Below are 11,885 nucleotides of genomic sequence, written 5' to 3' on the forward strand. Positions count from 1 at the left end.
CCCCTGGATGAGCAGCCCAGGCTCCAATTGTCCCACTCCAGCCTGGCCAGGTCCCCATTCACCCCTGCTCCACTCCCTCACGAAGAGGGCCTTGATCTGGCCCCCACGCTCCTTCCCTGTCAGAGTAGACTGGTACTTGCCATTGTGTAGTATGAATTTTTGCATATTAGTTATTATGTTTAAATGATAATAATATTGAATTGATCAACCTCTATGATTGTATGAACAACTAAAATGCCATTTTGTGCTTTTCCCTGCTTGACATGAGTAGAAGAACTTTATATGCTTTGTGTACGTGAGCGTCTGTGTGAGAGGGTGAATAGTGAAAGAACAGTAACTAAATGAAAATGAAAACAGAAGATTTAACTGATTGTGTAAGCAACAAGGCACCAATGTATAAGTTACCAGACAGTAAGCTAATTCATGGATGGCTGAAAAACTCATCTGTGATCAGGTGCAAAGAAGATAGTTAGAAAAAGGAATTTTGCATATCCTGCCATTTGAACTACACAATACTTGTGTAGTTCAACTACAATGGTTCAAAGACACAAGGCAAAGATCAAGACTGAAATACCAACTCTGAAATAACCAACTTTACTAAAATGACCTCATCGAAGACACCAACTTTACTGGAATGACCTCAAGTTGAGATAACGAGAAGAAACAACCTCTAATTAAAGACTGAGCATGGAAAAACCCCAATGCTGAACAAAGACTTGAAATCCCTATAAAAGTGAGATGCAGACAAGCCAAGATGGGTAATCCACTCTCTGCAACCTCAGGGAGCAGAGGCATGCATGTTTGTTCTTCCCCCGCTTCTACCACCCTCAGTAAGCCTGGACCCGGCCATCCAGTGCTAATATTGAGTAACATCTGCTGGTAACTATAACAATTGGAGTCAATGGAAGTGGAGCAGGGAGAGATGCCACAGCAGTGATTTATTAGCACCTGTTCCCTGCCGCTGTGCATTGCTTGGGGAGTGATGTCATAGGCCCATGCCCAGAGCCAGATAAAAGGGAAGAAGTGGAGCCATGCAGACAGGGAGGGCAGAGAACCGTGGCTGCAATAGACCCCACTATGTTGGACCCAGGAAGGAACTTAGCTGGATCCCCAGCCTGGAAACCCAGAGGGGTTTCCAGCCACCCGATAACCCAGGATCACTTGGAGGGAGACTCCTTGTGGATCCCGGCATCCATTATGTAGTGCTAGCTTTAGTCTCCCACAATGCTCTAGCTCCTTGACAGATCTATGTCATCCCACTCTACCCTCAAGACCTGTACTTGTTCCTAGTACTGGATTCTGTCCTTTCCCCAACCCCTCATTCAATATTGTTTCCCCATACAACTGCCTCCTGGCAGTACCTGTTCTATTCCAATCAGTATCAATATGCCTGCCATCCCAGACTGCTTGCTCAGCCAATCCTAGTTCTTTTTCCTACTTCTTCTCATCCTTCAGTGCCAGGCTTAAATTTTATATCTTTTCTCTGGCATGAAGATCAGGCAGCTTCCTCCACTATGCTGCCTGGGTGCCAGCTTGGTGGGTCACTGATACCAAAAGATGGGGCCAAAGCACTAGAACTTTGCAAAGAAGAAATTTCAAGAATGAACCTGTATAAAACAAATGCAGAATGAATTACCCCATTTTGGCTGTAATCTTCCCAAAGAATTTACTGTAATGCCAACACGCAGCATGAAACAATTCAGCCTATACAGTTACAACTGAAAGAAAAAGATCTTACAATTGGAAGGGTCAGGCAACCTTAATAACAGGAATCAGCTTCCCTAAATCAGCTTCTAAATGAAAGCCAAAACAATAAGACAAACAAAACAAGCAAGCAAAATCTCAGAAATCAAACCTTTCCTCTGTAGTATGCTAATAACCTTCTTCTGTGTCTTTCTTGAAATTCTGAAATCTAAAAATAAATTGTGGGTAGTAGCATTATTAGTGCATTTGTTATAGTAATTTCTATAACATCAACAAATGGAAGCAGAAGAAAAATGTTTGATGCAACTCACATTCTTCGTTATAAAAATTCATTACATTCTTTAGGTATAGATCCCAGGGAGATCTATACCTCCAAGTCAGCATCAAGGAAACAACTAAGTATTATAACATCTGTATGTTTGAATTTTGTCTTATCTACCCAGTAGCTAGGAAAGTTATTTTACTGAATCTTTTTTAAGAATGTTTGACATTAAGCCAGAGAAAAAAAGGGGCAGTTTGCCTACAGTGTTTGAAAGCCATGAATTTATTCAAAAGAGAGATAAGCACACACACATACATACACAAAATCAATGGAAATATAAAATGTATTGTGTCTTATTGTCGCGTATAACTTGTCTTATAAAATATTTAGTTAATTTAAAAAAGAAAAAAAAGGATTGCAAAACACAGTGGGTGATTATGACATTAGTATATAGTAAGTACCTCCCGCTGAACTCCTCAGTATAATCTCCAACTACTTGGAAAGAGGTATAATTTGGCAAATTTGAAAAAGTAGCAAGTTATAAACTCACACGTCAGGTTATTAATTTTATTTCTACACTTGATTAAACACATTATGCATTTTACAGCATCTGGAAAGCCTAGCTATAACTACAATGAGTTCATTCTGCTTGCTACAGAATATTTTTTCTCCCAGGACTCTTGGAGAGGCAGTAAAAAGAAACATAACCCTGCAGTGAATTTCATAATTTCTATTTATTAAAATAAACTTTCAGTCCAAGCTTGGCAAATACAATTGTGCAACCGATTATGAGCTTAGGATGTGATCTGTGGCTTGCAGGTCAGAGGTATGAGAGTAAGAGAGGGAGTAAGAGAAACTGCTGATTGATCATTTCAGCTGGAAGAGAAACAAGCAAGCCAGATGTTAGATACTTTTGAAAGTGTGGCATGAGGTGTGAAACTTCAGTGATGGGGAAACAAATGCTTGGGAACATGTTAAAGTGTGATTAATAAACAAACTGTGAATATAAAATAGAGGAAAAGAAAGGAATATCCTGTACAATAAAATCCAGACTGCCAGTATCTATACCTCACTACCCAGGTATGTGACATGTTGTAAATAAATAGGTAAATAATTTTATAAGTTATAAATTGAGACAGTCCTTTTTAAACTTACATAATTAGGAATAAATTTCACATTGTACACGTACATACTTTATTCATCTGGTCTACACTTAGAAACTTCTGTGAGTTTTTACATACTATTTTTTATTTTCTCCCTTAAAGTTTAATTTTTTGCCATAATTTGTTATGACCATAGTGATTTAAATAACCCTGTTTAGATTTACAATATATCTAATATTCTATAGCTTTTTTTGCATTGACAAATATTTGTTCATTATTAAAATGACCATAGTGGTAGTCAGTAACACATTTAAGAAACAATAGTAGCCCTCATGGGGAATTTATACATTTCTAAGAATCTCTGAATTGAGGACTCAAAAAAGCAAAAGGGGAAAATGATCTAGTCATACAATTTTGCCATTTACATTGAAGCCAATGGGAACTGATGAGTACATTTACAGATCAGGTCAAAAACAGAGATATATAAAATCCTTTAAAGACAAAAGATAAACAACCAATTTTACAAAGGAAATCTCAGCTTCTAGAAAAAAAAAAGCACAAAGTATCTGGATTCTGACTGACAGATGGAATTCAAATCTTATAAACCATTTTTTCACTAGACTCACCTGGGTAATTTCTCTTGAGTATTTCTTGCACAACATTTCAACTCCCATAAACAGTGATTGAATATCAATATTTGTCTACAGAAAAAAACAAAAACTAATATTACCAAAATTAGTATTGATATTTGGAAAAAGTTTAAATACAGCATTTTTTTAAATTGTTAGAAGATAAGTTAGAAAGTGATTATCTTGTTTTTGGATATTTCATCAATGGCGTATTTGTAAACTGATACATAGATAAAAAATAATCCAATACCACCTAGATGTGTAACTATTTCAAATTAAAGCAGTATTAGCTCATCTCGGTGCTGGATAGCTGACTTCAATTTTTCTATATAAGAAAACAAATTTCATTGAACAGTAGCCATTATAATAATAAAATAGAGTATGTGTCTTCAAGATATATTTAAAAGGACAGGCTATAAACTCTGTTCATGGGTATAGTGAAAAAACAAAGACTAAATTAAATTCATAGGAGAAATATACTAAAGATGTAAAAGCTATTAAGAGGTTCATTCTTAGGTCAAAAACGTTAAAAATAAGAGTTTGTAACAAATGTGCAAACTATGAATTATTGCGCAGAGCACTATGGATGTTAATATCATATCTTAAAATAATAAACAACGAGCCCTTGATTCAGCAACGTACTTAAACTATTCTGAAATAATTGCTTAATGACCTGTATGAACACCACATTTTTTCTGTTGATCCTTAATCATCATTATAATTTAGGCCTGTGTGAGTTGGCAGTGATCTGATCTGGCTTTGGATCTGGCCACTTTGGATGGCAGTGATTCGATCCGGAGGTCTGGACTGGGTTTCCACCTCTATCCAGCCAAAGCAGCTCCAAAGCTTCAGAGCAGCCTCAGAGATCTGGTCATAGGGTATAATGGGGAATCAATGAAATATCTATAACTTTGGGGTTTTTTTGTCCAATTTGGATGAAACACGCAGGGATGGTAGCCTCTGCTGAGAGCATGAAACCTGCCAAGTTTCAAGATCGGTGCAGGGGCTTAGGGGGAACTGTACCCCAAATTCTTGAAAGCCAAACTCATGTCATGTCTATGTGTTACAACAGAGGGGGTCAAAACTGCAGGGCTAGTAGCTCTTACTGAGGCCACAAAGCCTGCCAAGTTTCAAGGAGATCAGTTCAGGGGCTTGGGGTGAACTGCCCCTCAAGCTGCAGACAAGCAAAAACTCATGCCATGGGTGACACTGCATGTGTTAGGGCACAGCAGGGTGACAGCTGCAGGGATGGTGGCCCCCCCGTGACGCCTGCCAGCTGCTGAGAAAATCGGTGCAGGGGGGTTCTGGAGCCCTGCACCCCTAGCTGCTGACAGACAAAACTCCTGCCAAGACTGTGTCTGTCTTGTGGCAGCTGATTGTCTGTATTAGCTTGGTTTTGTAGGTGCAAATTGCTGCTTGTTAAGTTGTTATGTAGTAGCTAGGTCCTGTGTATTGAGCTGGTCCTGGAGTCCCTGGTCCCTGAGTGAATCATGATTGATTGATTGGTAACTGGTAACACAGCAGCTTAGCAGCCAGGCCTACAGCAATGTCTCCCCTCCCCGCCCCAAGACAGACACAGTCAGTCCCACAAGCACCCATGGCACAAGTTTTACTTGTCCGCAGTTTGAACGGCAGTTCCCCCCAAACCCCTGCACCAATCTTCTTGAAACTTGGCAGATTTTGTGGCCTCAGTAAGAGCTACCACCCCTGCAGTTCTCACCCCATTATGTTGTGACATCTAGATATGACATGAATTTTGCTTTCAAGAATTTGGGGTGCCATTCTCCCCTAAGCCCCTGTACCGATCTTCTTGAAACTTGGCAGGCTTCATCCTCTCTGCAGAGTCTATCACTTCGGAACATTTCATCCAAATCGGACAAAAAACAACAAAGTTATAGATACGTTATTTTTTCCTCATTATACCCTACGGCCTATCTCTGAGGCGGCTCTGAAGCTCTTCGGGAGCGCCGAACCGCTTTGGGAAGCCAAACGAGGCCAGTGCTTTGACTGGGATGTGCTGCTTCAGACCCCAAAGCATCCGAAGCTTTTCCCGATCCAAAGCTCTGTTGAAGCCTCTCACAGCCCACTGTGAATGCTCACCTATTTACTTGTTTATTTAAACAAAGCTTGCAAATCACTGTTAGTGCCATCCTAAAAGATACAGTAGTTTCTTAAGTTCCTATCCTCTAGAAGAGTGACAGCTTCTAATCAAACAATGTTTTTTTATTAGTAGCTCAGGTATTCCATTCGCAGACTCCTTAAAAAGCTTGATTTAGACTGTATCCAGTTTTGATGACATATTATAAATGAATATTGAAATCCTGGTCTCACAAAAATCAATAGTAAAACTCCCTTGATCAATAACATAGCGAAGAGGGGGGTGACCAGAGAGGTTGTGCTAAAAGGGCAGCAGCTGAGCTGGCAGCATTGCTACCGCTACATCTGTGCTAGCACAGTCGCTGATACTGCCCTGTGCATGGCTGCTACACAGGGCACCCAAGCATCCAGTTATGCTTCTGCCCTTTGATAGCAACGGAGACAAATTCACTGTAATTTATTATTAGCTTGTTCCAAAACTTCTTTTCCACCACAGCCCATTTTTGCAGCAGTGTAACACTGACTTCAACCTTTGCTTCAGCATGTCCTACCAAGGCTGCTTTTTTTAATGGTCACAACCTCCCAGATGGGCTTGTGACAACAGTTTTAGATCCACTGTGAATGCTCACTACAATCCCCTTACCTTAATGAAAATTACATGTGTTACCTCACTGGCAAGTCAGTCAGTCAGGGAGCAAAAGTAATGTGCTTCCATAGATACCATTTAACTAAGGAAAAGAAGTTGCATGGCTTGAAAGAAGAAAGATTAATTTTTCTGGCACCTTCTTAATACAAGAATGGAATGAGGGTTGTTTAGTCCTTTGGTGAAATGAAAAAAAAATCCCAATAAATGTTCCTGTGCGATCTTCCAGCACAATTGAAGGTAATGCTGAGGGTAGGAAACAGCATATTTTTTTAAGAAAGTGAAAAATAGTTCCAGCACACACATAAAATGTTGAAGCTGTGCATGATGACAAGTACAGGGAGTACAAGGACGTAAGTCATGCAAGCTGTGCATTTTTACTGGGGTGTACAGATAATCCAATCCCAGTATAATGAACTGTAAACCATAGGAGGAAAGGATTAAGTGATTTGAGGTCTGGTCATGAGCAGGGTCTTTCTATTTTTGATAGCAGTCAGCAAACTTCTGTCATAACCAACAACCAGTTTCTTGAAGGTTCATAAAGTCTGGAAACCTCAGATACCTACATATAGTTCTGTTTGAAGTAGTCCATGAATATATGCCCTGTATAGTGTAAAAAAAAAAAAAGCATCTGTGTCTACTACTAATAAATATCTATGGTGCAAATGACAGACAGAAGGAAAGTGTTTTGTGTCATAATTCCGGTATAAAAAAACTATGCAAATGCAAATGCTACTAATACTAGAGCCTTAAATTTACCTGTTCTGAAAGAAATATTGTACGGCAAGGAGCTCTACAGATCAAACATTCATCATCTTTGCCTGTAAGACAAATATGGATGTAAAGTATAAGTCTTATTGAATGGCAGTTATATTTATATATCATAGAGATCAATTTGGTGCTTGGACTTTTGGTTCAAAGCTTATGCCAGGAACTGAAGGATGTCCATGCTTTGCAAATAAAGGTATATAAAGGATTTGATTTTCCAGAATGTAAGTACGTGATTATATGGGGGGAAAATGTGCAGTGGGAACCAGGTCTGAATTCTGCAATTGTCTATCTATCATGTGAGTAACTATACACCAGTAGTCCCATTGAAATCAATTGTGTATTGATTTCAGTGGGGCTACTCTGGTGCTTAAATGTAAATGCATAGTGAAATCCTGTGATGGAGCAGACCATTAGAAGTATAACTGTTTAAAATGCCTTTGGCTTAATCTTGCTCGCATTCAAGTCTGTACATAAAATATGTAAAATTTAGACTTCAGTAGAAACTAAATTCCACCCCAGGATTTTTGCCATTAACTTCAACTGGCTTAAGCTTTTATTCCTGAACATCATGTCCTCCTCATTTTCTAAAATACAGTTTAGTTTTTGCAAAAACACTAACAATCATTGTAAATATTTACCCCAAACCATAATATTGATATATGTGTGTGTATGCGTGCATGTGTGGATATATTTTCCTGGTTAAATAGGCATATCTTGTTAAAAAAATGCAGCACTGTTAAGTTTTGATTAATGTTTATAAACAACTTTGGAGATGAAAACCTAAATTGATATTATTGTGATTACTGTTTGAGTTACAGCAGATTTTCTTTGAAGGAAGGGCAGTCTGATTCACAGTAAGTTGAGCTTCCCACATTGATTTGTATATATATTCAGAGTGGGATGTTTACTGTGATTATTGTTTGAGTTTTCTTTTCATGCAGCATTTAAGGAGAAGGAGCAGCTGCAGGTCACCTTTTTGGATTCTGCAAGCTGTGTTTAAGCAAAAGGGCTGCACTTCGTCTACTTTTTTGTTAACTAATTCCACTGACAATACTAGTTAATTCCTGAAGATTGCTTTTAAAATTAAAAATACAAATTGTGTTTTTTCCATAGGCTCTGAAGAAAACCAGATCTGTTGGAGTGACTTTGCAGTTAGACAGGGAAAGGGAAGAACTGCCATATTTGGTGTTTGATATTCATAGGAACCTTGGAGAAATCTCCTGTCTCTCTCCCATATTTCAAATTAAAGTATAACTCATACAGCTCTCAAATCTTTGCTACATTTACAGAAACACAATGTGAAGTCCTAAAATGCTGCTTCTATTTCCCCGCTTTTAGGGGTCCTGAAACATTCAAATGGTCACAACTTGAAGAAGTGAAATGTCATAGTAATAAAGTTTTAAAACGTCTGTAAAAACTGGCAAAACAAGATAACACATATCCTATACTTTGAAAACTGCTCTGAAATCCATGGACGAATGGAGAGGGGAAAAAAGCCTTTCAAAATGAGGGAGACAAGGTAAACCTCGCATTTTATCTCTGTGGGCATACCCGTCTAGACTCTGACCTATTACAATCTCAAGTTCTACCAAAGCCTAAGACCTGTTTCCAAGGTCTCATGGCTTTGTGCACACTACAAAGCCAAATAAAGGATTTCTTAAATGACATTTTATTTTAATTACAAACACAAGGCTTATTCCAGAGTAAAAAAGTGGGGAAATGGGTAGGATACACTCAGGGTTTTATCAGTTTTCTATACTGAGAAATAGGACCTGGACTTTGGATCTTCTGCTCACGTAAAAGGGGCAGTGGGTGAAATTCGCGGTGCTGAAAGCCCAGGGCAGCTACGCGATGCTCTTTCCAGAGACCCAATTCCTTCCTGTCCCACAACCATTTGCAAATTATGGCCTGAGGAAAATAAAACTCATGAGGTGACTTTGACAGACTGAAACCTGCACAGAGCGCACGGCCTGAGCCCCTGAGGCGCAGGAGCCGAGCTCTGTCCCGAGGGCGAGCCTCGGCCAGCGTCCCGGCCTACACAAGCACATTACCTTTCTGGAGACAAAGCTCACAGAAAACATGGCCGCAGTTGGTGAGGCCGAACCTGGGAGTGGCCTTTTGGGGCTGTCGGAAACACGCGTTGCAAAACACCGGGACAGCCATGTTGGTTGGGCTGCTGAGGAAGTAACGCATCAGAAGAGCCCAAACAAGACGAACACGCTCAATCCTCCCAGCTTTGAAGCTGCTGCAGGCAGTGATGCCTGCCGGCTAAATGGCCCCTGCCCTAGCAGAGCAGTGGCCATTTGAGGTGTCAACTGAGGGGCGGGTATGAGGGGAGGAAAGTTCAGGCGGTTTCCATGCTGCCTCCCCACACTTGGGGACATGAGTGTGTGAGGGGGATTTCCTCTCCACACCCCCTCAGCGGGGCAGTGTGCGTGGGGCTCACACCCCTCACTCCCCTCACTAGGGATGGGAGGCTGCAAGGGGACCCCCCCTCCCCCGGTGGCACAGACAAGTGTGTGAGGGGACGTCAACTCGCCCACATGTCCGTCACCCTCCCAGGGCCTCCGCAAAAAAGGAGATGAGCTTGGGAGAGGAGCAGGGGCGTTACAAAGGGCCGTGTCCTGCCTCCCTGGGCCCATGCACGGGGGAGGTGATCTGCTGTCCCCCGTCCCCCTCCTGGCAGAGAGGTCCCAGGGGAGAGGGGCTCACACCCCCCTGCACACTGAGAAACATGGCAGCGGGATTTGGGACATGATTTGTCACCGCCAGAGAGATGAACGTGGGGCAGGAGGGGGAGGAGATCAACTGCCAGGCGGCTGTTGATTCAAGGGCTGTTCATAACACTGGGAACCGCCCCGTCTCCTAGGGGTGGCAGTGCGGTGTGTGCATTTTTATGTGGTAACTAGCAGAGTGCCTGGCAACAAGGAGGGGCAGGCGGCTGGGACGGAGCACCACCACCTACCGCCCCGCGTCCTGCTGCGCACAACACCCCCTGCTTCGTGTACGACCCTGCGCGCCCCACATCTGACACACACCCACGCACATGCCACACACACACAGCCACACCCACGCAGCCACACACACCCCACAACACACACAGCCACACACCACACACACGCACACCACACACACCAAACACACACACCCAGCCACTAACCACACACACGGCCACACACTACACCCACCCTGCTATATGCCACACACACCCACACACACACACCCAACCACATGCCACACACACCTCCAGTCACATGCCACCCCTTCCCCCGTGTGCAGTCACATGCCACACACACACACTCAGCCACATGCCAAACACAAACACCCAGCTACACACACACCTGCACACCCACAGCCACATGCCAAACACAAACACCCAGTTGCACACACACCCACACACCACCCACCCAGGCACATGCTACACACACCCTACCACATGCCATACTCACTCACACTCCCCCACTCACCCAGCCACACACCACACACACACACACACACAGAGCCACAAACCACCCACCCGCCCAGGCACATTCCACACACACACACAGCCACACGCCACACCCACCCACACACCCCACACACCCAGCCACATGCCACCCACCCAGCCACACATGAAACACACACACACAGCTACATACCACACACCCACACACCCAGCCACATGCCACATGTCACACACACATCTAGCCACACACCACACCCAGCCACACACCACACCCACACACCAAACCCACCCAACCACACACACCCCCCCAGCCACAGGCCAAACACACAGAGCCACAAACCACACACACACAGCCACACACCACACACACACACACCACCCATCCAGCCACTAACCACACACACAGCCACATGCTACACCCACCCTGCTACACGCCACATACACCCACACCCAACCACACACCATATGCACCTCCAATCACATGCCACCCCCACACACACAGTCACACACCACACACACAGCCACGTGCCAAACACAAACACACACACACAGCCACACACATACCTCGCAGACTCAGCCACATGCCATACCCACCCACACACACACACTCACACAGCCACACACCACCCACCCACGCACCCAGGCACATGCCACAACCACTCACACACCCAGCCACATGCCACCCACCCAGCCACACGCAAAATACACACACACAGGTACACACCACACACAGACTTAACCACATGCCACACCCACCCAGCCACACACCACACACACATACACACACACAGCCACACCCAGCAAGCCACGCACACACACGTCTAGCCACGTGCCACACACCCCCAACCGCACACCACAGTCACATGCTACCCCCACCCCCCACGCACATACCCCGAGTCACATATCACACACACACCCAGCCACATGCCACCCACCCACCTAGGCACACACCACACACACATACAGCCACCCACCAAGCCACACACCACACAGACACACACATACATGCCACCCCCACACAGAGTCACATGCCACACACACACACCCAGCTCAACACCACATACACCCCCAGCCATACACCACACACACACAGTCACATGCCACCCACCCACCCAGGCACATGCCAAACACACACGCACAGCCACACACCACACACACAGCCACATACACACTGCCACCCACCAAGCCACACACCACACACATACCCAGCCATGTGTCACACCTACACATC

General features: G+C 43.6%; 1 long non-coding RNA gene across 1 annotated transcript in view; it reads right to left on the reverse strand.

The window, feature by feature from the left end:
- Window positions 1-3,859, reverse strand: part of LOC109303715 — a 4,639-nt gene extending 780 nt beyond the window's left edge. Inside the window, exons 1-2 of the long non-coding RNA XR_002099187.1 lie at window positions 3,696-3,859; window positions 1,856-1,912 (exon numbers count right to left, since the gene is read on the reverse strand). This is a non-coding gene — a long non-coding RNA (uncharacterized LOC109303715). The remainder of the gene's footprint in view (window positions 1-1,855; window positions 1,913-3,695) is intronic.
- Window positions 3,860-11,885: the final 8,026 nt, after the last annotated feature.

This window comes from Gavialis gangeticus, unplaced genomic scaffold (genome assembly GCF_001723915.1).
Source record: "Gavialis gangeticus isolate Ggan-Ray unplaced genomic scaffold, GavGan_comp1, whole genome shotgun sequence".
In the NCBI taxonomy this organism is placed as follows: Eukaryota; Metazoa; Chordata; order Crocodylia; family Gavialidae; genus Gavialis; species Gavialis gangeticus.